The sequence below is a fragment of the Suncus etruscus genome, chromosome 6 (genome assembly GCF_024139225.1).
Source record: "Suncus etruscus isolate mSunEtr1 chromosome 6, mSunEtr1.pri.cur, whole genome shotgun sequence".
In the NCBI taxonomy this organism is placed as follows: Eukaryota; Metazoa; Chordata; class Mammalia; order Eulipotyphla; family Soricidae; genus Suncus; species Suncus etruscus.
The window spans coordinates 107731472-107742621 of NC_064853.1; the positions used below are offsets into that span (position 1 = coordinate 107731472).

The 11150-nt window shown below is 38.9% G+C and overlaps 1 pseudogene; it reads left to right on the forward strand.

Moving 5' to 3' along the window:
* The first annotated feature begins 387 nt into the window (after nucleotides 1-387).
* Nucleotides 388-2253, forward strand: LOC126012156 (selenide, water dikinase 1-like; annotated as a pseudogene).
* Nucleotides 2254-11150: the final 8897 nt, after the last annotated feature.

The window sequence follows — 11150 nt, forward strand, 5'->3', positions numbered from 1 at the left end:
TGATCAGTCTAATTTCTCTAAAAAACATGAACACCTTTACCACCTACCTATCTGCTGCTGGATAAAAATGTGTTGGTTTGGGGAAGAATTATCTTCTTCCTTGAGGGTAAAATACTAAATTCCTTTCTTAGGATTTTTGCCAGAGGTTCTAATTAAGACTGCAAATGCACTTATGCAAATGAACACAAGGATCAAAGTGTTTTGATAATTTGGGGGAAAGTTTGGGTAAGATAAAGTCCTTCTAGGTTTTTCCACAAGAATAATCCAAAACTCTTTTTAAAAATAAATTTAAAGAAGGAGCCTGGACCCCGCACTTCGGAGGAGGCGGAGGGTGCAGCGCGCACCAGTGGGTCCGCGAAGAGCCCTGCCCGCTCCCAGAGGGCTGGGAGGAGCTGGGTCTGGAGGTGGTGTGAGCCTCAGAACCAGGTCGATGCGAGAGTCCTTTAATCCCGAAACATATAAATTGGACAAGAGCTTCCAGCTGACCCGCTTCACTGAACTCAAGGGTACGGGCTGCAAAGTGCCCCAAGATGTGCTGCAGAAATTGCTGGAGTCCTTGCAGGAAAATGAGGAGGATGAGCAGTTCCTGGGGACCGTTATGCCCCAGCTCGGCATCGACATGGACACATGCGTCATCCCACTTCAGCACGGTGGCCTGTCACTGGTGCAAACCACCGACTACATCTACCCGGGTCATCGTCGTGGACCCCTACATGATGGGCAGGATTGCCTGTGCTAACGTCCTCAGCGACCTGTATGCCATGGGGGTGACGGAGTGCGACAACATGTTGATGCTCTTGGGGGTCAGCAATAAGATGACCAACAGGGAGAGGGATAAAGTCATACTCCTAATTATACAGGGCTTCAAAGATGTGGCTGAGGAGGCTGGGACGTCCCTGACAGGCGGCCAGAGGGTGCTGAACCCCTGGATCGTCCTGGGAGGTGTGGCTACCACCGTCTGCCAGCCCAATGAATTCATAATGCCTGACAATGCTGTGCCAGGAGACGTGCTCGTGCTAACCAAGCCCCTGGGGACACAAGTGGCCGTGGCTGTGCACCAATGGCTGGACATTCCCGAGAAGTGGAATAAAATCAAGCTGGTGGTGACCCAGGAGGACGTGGAACTGGCGTACCAGGAGGCAATGATGAACATGGTGAGGCTTAACAGGACAGCCGCCAGCCTCATGCACACGTTCAATGCACACGCAGCCACGGACATCACGGGCTTTGGCATAGAGCCTGGCACGGCAGCAGCACAACTAGGTGTCATTCGTCATCCAAATCTGCCCATGCTGGCCAAGATGGCAGCCGTGAGCAAGGCCTGCGGGAATATGTTCGGGCTCATGCATGGCACCTGCCCTGAGACCTCAGGAGGCCTCATCTGTCTGCCCCGAAAGCAGGCAGCAGGCTTCTGGGCGGAGATCAAGTCCCTCAAGTATGGAGAAGGGCATCAGGCATGAATTATTGGGATCGTGGAGAAGGGTAACCGCACAGCCCGGATCATAGACAAGCCTAGGATCATCGAGGTCCCCCCAAGGTGGCCACACAGAACGTAAACCCCACGCTCAGTGCTACCTCCTAATCCTGGGCCCCAGCAGCCACAGCCCGGCTCCGGGAGTGAACTGGTTTCTCCCATCATTCTGTTTTCCTTCCTCGCCACTTCAGACTGGAAACAAGAAGCTGCAAGAATCTCATGGTCGGAACCCACAAGGCTGGGCCAAGGTGGCCTCCGAGTGAGTCGGATGCCAGGAGCAGAAACTCGTCCATCCAGGGCCACCTTCGCCTCCTGCTCCCAAGTCGCCAATGGTCATCGTGGTTCTCCGACACTGTTGATTCATTTGGAATCGAGTTTAGACTCTTCCAAGTTTTCTCTGCCGCATAGGCATTCCTGAAAGGTGCTTGTTGTCTACAGCACAGACAAGACATGACCACTGGCCATTAGCAAGCTTGTCTCTATGGACCCTCGTTCATGCCTGTGGTGGGATTCAGGGCAGACAGGCGGGCCAAGAGCAGCTGGCATGTTCTTCTGCATCTTATGGTGTGTAAAACCCATTAGCCTCACCTGCCCTGCAGCCAGGTTATTTCCCACAGTTCCACTAGCTACTCAAGCAAGGCAGGTGGCTTCAAAGGCCTTGCATGGGAAGCACTTGAAGACATAAACAAAAAGTAAGTCATTTTCTCACTCGGTAGCCTTCTGATATTTATACAGTAATACCATTAATTTTTTTTCTTTATGAGTTAAAAAAAGAGGATTTTTTTGCAGCTGTACTTAGATGTTCTATAGTACAGAAATTGCCTTCCAGAAGGGATGCCATGTCTAATTCTCATTCACAGTATATGATTAACGACATACATAATTTTTAAATGTAACCAGCGATAAGGACTGTTCTGTGTATGATAGTGTTTAAAAAAAAGAGACCTTTATATTTTGTATTGTGACTACAGGCCTTTCTTTTGTTTTCTTCAAATCAGCCACTCTTTGGCCTGATTCTTAGCTGGTTTATTTTTTTGTTTGTTTGTTTCGTTTCATTTTGTTTTGTTTTCGTCTTTTACGCCGTATTTTTTTTGTGCACGCTTCTGTGATCTGTGTTTAAAACCAGCAAACACAAACCCTGCGTTGCAGCTCAGACGAACTGAAACTTGTTATTCAAATAAATATTTAATTTTTTATTGCTCTTGTATAATCAGATGCTCCTTTTAGTATTATTTTAAAAGTGTGTGGGGGGGAGGGTTTTTGGCTAAAAAGTACATACGATTTATCGGGGAGAAACTAGATTTTAGTTTTATAAAAACTTTTAAGTCTATCACGGGACCTCTATTTTCTTGAATTAAATTTTGTAGTTCTAGAACAAACACTTGTAAGCAATAGTGGCTGTGTTCTGAGAATAGAGGCTTCCTTCTACCTGTCCTTCCAGCCCACCCTGCAGAGCCACTCCTGGCATTAAGCACAAGCCTGGCCTGAGCACCCCCTCACCCTACTCCCCCCCCCCACTATTCCAGCCACCTGCCAAAGGAAGCTGCCCCGAAATGATGGAGCCAGGGGGAGGCTGGCACCACCTCGCTCACCTCCAGCAGGACCTGCAGCGCCTTTTCCTCCTGGAACTGGAACTCAAGCCATAGGCTCAGGGTACAGCGCCCCCTGGTGGCCACATAACTGAGCCCGTGTGTGGTGGACACTTGCCAGATGTTGACCCTCCAAAACTACACACAATGGTCTGTAAAATAAAATGTCGGAAGCCTCTGAGTAAGGGCCTAAAAAAAATAAAAATAAAAATAAATTTAAAGAACATTGATTTTTTTTCTCATGTTCCTACTTTAAAGCTACATTTGGAGAGTGACTAAAATGTATATAATTTCCTTTGGCCAGCGAAATAGTGCAGAGATTAAAGTGTTTGCCTTGCAAGTGGCCAACCTCAGTTTGACCCTGACATCTCACTGGTTCCCCAAAGACTAACAGGAAGGATCCGTGATCACAGAGCTAGCTAGGAGTAAGCCCAAGTGCCACAGGGTGTAGCCCCAAAATATAAATAAATGAAATGTAAGTGTTCAGAGTACACAATGTTTTGTCAATATCTGAGTCTTAAAAAAAAAAAAGCTATATGAGGTACTTACCATTTTTCTATTATCACCAATGAGAAAGAAAATGTTTTTCTGGGGGCTGGAGCTATATGTAGCACAGTGGGCAGGGAGTTTGATCCGTGGTATCCCATATGTTCCTCTAAGCTTGCCCGGAGTACAGAGCCAAGAGTAACCCCTAAGTGTGTAGCCCACACACAAAGAAAAAGAAAAAGAAAGAAAGAAAGAAAGAAGAAAGAAAGAAAGAAAGAAAGAAAGAAAAGAAAGAAGAAAGAAAGAAAGAAAGAAAGAAAGAAAGAAAGAAAGAAAGAAAGAAAGAAAGAAAGAAAGAAAGAAAGAAAGAAAGAAAGAAAGAAAGAAAGAAAGAAAGAAAGAAAGAAAGAAAGAAAGAAAGAAAGAAAGAAAGAAAGAAAAAAAGAAGAAAGGAAAGAAAGAAAAAAAGAAGAAAGAAGTGAAAGAAAGAAAGAAAGAAAGAAAGAAAGAAAGAAAGAAAGAGAGAGAGAGAGAGAGAGAGAGAGAGAGAGAGAGAAAGAAAGAAAGAAAGAAAGAAAGAAAGAAAGAAAGAAAGAGAGAGAGAGAGAGAGAGAGAGAGAGAGAGAGAAAGAAAGAAAGAAAGAAAGAAAGAAAGAAAGAAAGAAAGAAAGAAAGAAAGAAAGAAAGAAAGAAAGAAAGAAAGAAAGAAAGAAAGAAAGAAAGAAAGAAAGAAAGAAAGAAAGAAAGAGAAAGAGAAAGAAAAGAAAGAAAGAAAGAAAGAAGAAAGAAAGAAAGAAAGAAAGAAAGAAAGAAAGAAAGAAAGAAAGAAAGAAAGAAAGAAAGAAAGAAAGAAAGAAAGAAAGAAAGAAAGAAAGAAAGAAAATGTTTTCCTCAGAGAGAAAAATAAAAATACTTTCCTTTCTCCGATAATCAAAAAGTAATACACATAATAAAGTCTTTGCTTTCTTTTATTCTTTACCTTCTCTTTTCTTTCTCAATAAAAGCAAATAATATAGGAATATGGTTCTTAAAATAAAGATATATTAAAAATTCTTTTAAGTATATAAGTTCCTTTCATTAAAATAAACTAAATCACTGACTTCACTTCAATTCAAAGTCTTATTGCCAACTAGTTTGAGCTTAACAGACATTATTCCAAATTAAGGTCATAAACAGTCCCTGCTTTATTACTATTTATTTTTATTTGTTGTAAAGGCCAAAAAAAAATAGACAGTAGAATACTTAGCATAATTGAATTTCTTGAAATAATAAGCAAATGTACCAGTAAAATTAATTCAAATAGTGATCATTGAAATAAAGGAAATAAAACAGAATGATGCAACATGCATATTGGTGATTGATTTGTTTAAAATAAATTTTAAAACATTAACTTTTTTATGATTCTATTTTAGTTCAACATTTGGAACATGAATAAAATGTTCATGATAATCTCCTTTGACAGTGAAAAAGGGGTCAATACCAACAAATGACTAATTTGTTGATAGTAGGAATGGAAGACATAGGTATAAATTATCTAATAGGTAAATATAGAAAACTTATATGAGAGAACAGTTTATTCAGTCTGAGACATGAAGAATAAGGAGAAAGTAAAGAAGATCAAGGACATGACTACAGCCCTGATGTGGAAAAAATAAATTCTATACTTAATTAGCAAGAGGAGAGAAGTTGGTTTCCTGCTTTCCTGCTGAGGCAGTCAAGAAAGACACCAGAGAACATAATCTCTTCAGGGCTCAACAAGGTAGGCTGACTCAGCCCACCAAGGGTTTAACCAAGGAGCATGGCCACAGAGTTCTGAGGCCATGCATATCTTCTAGCCCATGAACTTCAACACAGCACGCAGTAAAAAAGCACTCTACAAGTGTGTCAGTGAGGGAAAAACACAGGACAACACCATACATAGAGAATGAAGATGGCAGATCTGATTACCAGAAAAGTACCAACCACCTAGTTAGTCTCTCTGATAAGAAGTTGAAAGTAGAAATATGAAGGATGTTCATAGAACTCAAAGAAAGCATAGATCAAGCTGAACAGACCACAATGATAGAAATCTGAAAACTCCAAACTAAAATAACAGAACTGAAAATGTTGGTACATAAAATGAAAACCTTAATAAAAACCTCTTCAACAGAGTAACAGCAGCTGAGGACAGAATTAGTGAGCTGGAAGATGAGATGCAGAACAACTCCTTACAGCAAAAGAGATTGGAAAAGAACCTTAAAGCCAATAATCAGACAATGAAAAAATAGCCAAAGAATGTGAACAGATGAAAATAGAAGTCTTTGATAAACTCAACAAAAAGAATATAAGAATCATTGGAGTACCAAAGACCCAAAAAGAAAATCTCCAGGAAAAATTATCAATCAAGGGCATCATTACAGAGAAACTCCCGGAGCTAAAGACTGCATGCAAACAAATCCTTCATGTCCAAAGAGTACCAGCTAAAAGAGACCCAATGAAAAGCACCCCAAAACACATTCTAGTCACAATGACAAATTCCACAGATAGGGATAGAATACTGAAAGCAGCAATATCAAAAAGGAAAATTACATTCAAAAGAGCATCCTTAATATTAGAGCAGACCTACCGCAAGAAATCCTCAAGGCCAGAAGGCAGAGTGGGATATAGTGACAAAACTCAATGAAATGAATACTTCGTCTAGAATCCTGCATCAGCCAGACTCACTTTCAGGTTTGAAGGAAGTATACATAGCTTCATAGATGTTGCAATACAGCCCGTGATAGGTTGACTGATGGAGAGATGGAGGATGAGGTCTTTCTCCTCCAGCTCAGAGCATGCGTCTGTTCATCTGGCGGTTCTGAGGTCAATGCAGTGGGTAAAAGGCTAGCAGGCAGTCAGGCTTGTGAAAATATCGGCTTCATTTGGAAGACAAGACTGAAGCCAAAAGTCTCAGCATCAGTTCCAGCCAAAAGCCCCTCACCTTCCAGAGATCCTTGCTTTTATACCCCAGAATCAAGTACCACCCAATGGTGGGATCAGGTACCACCCAATGATGGAAGCAGAATCAGGTACCACCCTAGGGTGGGAGCAGAATGCCAGGTCACACCCTAGGGTAGGGCACAATCACTGATCAGGGTAGGATCAGTAACATCATAATAATGTTTACATATACAACACATAGATAAATAAACAACAGCTCAGAAACTTTGCAAACTAAAAAGCAGCTTTAAAAGATAAACTGAAAGATCTACCTTAACAGACCTACATCTCTACACAAAGATGGCTCTAAGTCCCATAGCAATTATTTCTCTCCATATCAATGGACTATATGCAGCAGTTAAGAGACACAGAGTAGCAAAATATATCAAAAATCTGAATCCAATATTCTTTTGCCTACAAGAAATACATCTGAATAATCAGAACAAACACAGACTTAAAATCAAAGGTTGGATAAAAATCATACAAGAAAACAACTCCCATAAAAAAGCTGGAGTGGCCATATTAATATCAGATGACACAAACTTTAGACTTAAAAAAGTTATGAGACAAATAATAGTGGGAGTCCTCACCACCCTGTCACTCCTTGATAGGTAAACCAGATTGACACATAGGAATATACTAGTTTTGAAAGGAGAAATGAAGATTGTGGCTTAGTAGATCTATATAGAACATTCCAACCACAGAAAACTGGATATACTTTCTTCTCCAATGATATATTGGTATCTTTATTGTATTATATACTTTAGAAAAAATTCACAAGAGGCTCAAAAATGACTAATAAAAATTGTAGTGGAAAATGAGAAACCAATGAATAGCCAGGATTGATTGTAACCTGAGCATAATTTTTAGCATAAGTTTGTCATTACATTCATGGTGTAGAATGATTTGTTTGAAACTGCCTTAGAGACTATGTAAATATGTCACATTTTGTATGGAGAAAACAGACATAGAGCAGGAATTGCCACTGAGACTAATTGTAATTTGAAGCTATAGGGATAATACAAAAATTAAAACATAAAAGCTGGTGAGATAGTGAAAAGGACTGAAATACTTCCTTAAATGTGCAAGGACTCAAATTTAATCCCAAATGATTGCTGCGTGTAGTTCTGTAAGACCACCATTTCCCCTTGGCCTTAGCAGTTTTGCATTGCTATGTAGGCCTAATCACTGAATTCAGGAAGCAATCACTGATGTGGTCCCAGGGCCCTGGGGCCCCAGGTCCTCTAATATCTGAAATAAAATTACCATTTTTTTTGTAATGTTGAGATCTCATGGACATAAACCAAGGTATACTGGCAGTTAATCTCCAATAAAAGAGAGCAAAAATTGAAATGGAGAAAGGAATCTTCTTTAACAAATGGGACTAAACAAATTAAGAATATTTGGTTCTGGAATGATAGTATAGCAGATAGGACATTTGCCATGTGTGTAATGCAGCCAACCCAGCTCTATGACTAGCATTCTACATTGTTTCCTGAGCACCCCCAGGAGTAATTCCTAAGTGCAAATCCCTGAGCACAACTGGATCTGACCCAAAAAAGTAATATAAAACAACAAAACAAAGATGGCCTCAGATCTCAGACTAAGAATTTTCTGCACCACAAATGAAAAAAATATGGCCCCAAATTTAAAAAAACATCCCACTTTTTAAAAGAGACTATTTTACCCACAACTCATCTGATAAAGGCTTGATATTCAATATATATAAAGCACTTCTAAAACTTTACAAGAAAAAACAATCTCACAAAAAAACTTGAGGATATGGGGAAAGATAAACAGAAACTACTTCAAAAAACATAGAGAGTAGTGGGGGAACATAGAGGGGGCCACAGAGATAGTATGGGAAGTAGAAAGGGCTCTTGCCTTGCATTCTGATCCAGGTTTGACCAATGGAGTGCTGTAAGGTCTCTGAGACTACCAGGAGTAATAACTGAGTGCTAAATATTTGGTGTGACCCAAGTACCACTGGGTATAGTCCAAAAAAAATCAATAATAGCAAATAAAAAATAATAAGGACAAAAGGCATTTGAAAAATAATATTTTGAATTATTTAGCAAAAGAAAATGCAAATAAATACAAAATTTTATCTCATACCAGTGAGACTAGGATACATCACAAAAAAAAGGCAGCTAATATCGCCATGGATATGCACAAAAAGGTGTCCTCATATATTACTGGTGAAAATGTTGTCTAGGAATGTGTCTTAAGGACACAATATGGACACTTCTCAAAAAATAGGAATTGTTCTTCCTTGTGACTGAGCAATTTCACTTTTTTGTCCTATATCCCAATGGTCCAAAATATTGTCCAAAGACAATACTAATTGAGAACTGGTCTTCAGTAATAAGGTTAACATGGGAATGGGAAGGTTGGTGTTTATTTGTGGGGGGAGGGCAAGAGGAACACTGGGCAATGGTGGATTGAAGCAGATATGATAGAAGTTTTATGTGTAAAACTCTACCAATAACAGTTTTGTACAATGCAATTGCTAAAACTACAAATAAAAATAATTAGAATATAATTAATTAATGTAAAGTGAGGAAAATGGTTCATGCAGTAGAGTTCATGCTTGGCATACATAATTTAATACTTATCACCTTTCAAAAAATTAAGACAGTAGATACTTATAAAATATTATTTAGGAGACTAATGAGATAGTACTAAGGGGAAGGTGCTTGTCTTGAACACAGATGACTTGGTTTAATCCCTGGAATCCTATGTGCTTATGCTTTCTGTTCAAACTTCTCCCATTGTTTTCAAAAGGACAAATCAGTCACAAATAGTGCCACTAATAGGGCAAATTTTTCTGCAAGAGAGATTGACATAGTAAACCTTACTATTCCCCTTTAGTACAGTGGTTCATGACCCTTGCTGTATATTGAATCACCTGGATACCTTTTGATTGATGCCTGGGCCCCAATGTGACTCATTAAACCTAGATCTCAAGGTGTGGATATGGGCATAAGCTTTGCTTAAAGCTTCCCTTGGAAATTCTAAATTTCAGACAGAAAATAGCTAAAACTGAATGGGGTAGGAGTTGGGGAGAAACATGAAGAATGAGTTACTAATATTTCATTCTTTAGTAGTTTTAAAATTTTATATTAATTGAATTACTATGTATTCTTTCCATATTAGTAATGTATTCTGAACATGAGATTTATTTCTCATTTATGAGTTGTTTACATGACAAAGAAAAAAATGTAGGGAAAATATTAGCAGTTGATTTTTTGAAGGGGTTTAAAGTATTACACCACTAGTTTCTGAATGGAAACAGAAAAGAATTGATAGAGACTTAGAACAAATCTGAGCTGCAGAAGAAATCTCAGATCAGGAGTCAGATTATGCCCAAAGGGATGTGGTAATGAATCCTGCTAATTAAAGCATGGACAATAACTAAGATGAGTTTGTTCTAGGGTTGAGAGTGTGAAATCAAGGCCATTACATTGTCATAGCAAGGAAGTAGGAAAGAATTGGTTTATTCAAAGACTCAATCTGAATATTAGAAGAGTAAAAGTAATTAAACTCAGGAGACAAGTGGCCATGGAAGTCCTATAAAAGTTTGGGTAGAGAACAAATCTATATTTTAGATTCCAAGTGCTTTAAAGAAAATGGGAAAACAAGAATTTCAGAGACTTAAATAGTAACAGGAAGATTGCACTATGGTATGTTATTGACTTATGGAGACTAATTCCAACTCCATCTCTCTCTATAATAGAAGAAAGATTATTGACATGCTGAACTTCTATCCTATGTTGGCCCCAAAATATGAGACAGAATAGTTAATAGGGAAGTTGAATAATCAAGGACTGAGATGATGTAAATTTAGGACAGAATTTTATTTCTAGGGTAACAGTGGCTATGGAACATACTGAGTTTGCCACAGAAGGACAGATGGTAATTGCAGCCTTTTAATTTGGATGCAATGTAGAAAACTGACGATGACACTAAACACTTGAGGACACATGGGGACAAGTGTTTGGGTAGCAGGAGATTCAAAATGCTTTGATATTATGAATGAAAGAAAATCATTTTAGTATTCAGAAGAAATAGCAGAATATCACTGTGACAGATTTTCTGTAACGAGGTGTTTTGATTAAAGCTGAGATCCTGATTACTTTCTTCCCTTTTTAAGATACTATTAAACAACTCGGGATTTCCACAACCAAGTTACAGTCGGACATTGAGAAAGCATAAAAATGAGTGAAGAATTAGTCAAAAGAACAAAGGTAATAGTTCTAGGATGATAGCTGTATTATAAGGTCCATAGCTCAAACAATGATAGGGCTGGTGAGGGTTGAGGGCTTTGCATGAAAAGTAATTGACAATGAGACATTCAGTCAAATATAAAAACTCTAATATTATTTCATAAAAATAAATAAATGCACCTAAATTATTTTTCAGTGCTTTGTTTTCGTTGCTTCTCTCTGGACAAAATGTTCTGCTTGGGTTTTTTTTGGACCACATGCTGCTGCTTCCTTTTGGCTCTGTGTTCAGGGATTACTCCTGGTGGGACTCCAGAGGATGATATGGGATGTTGGATATTAAACACAAATTAAAAGTAAGTTTCTTATCTATAGAACAATCTATTCAGTCAATGGAAAAAATATTCTATTGTTACTTCT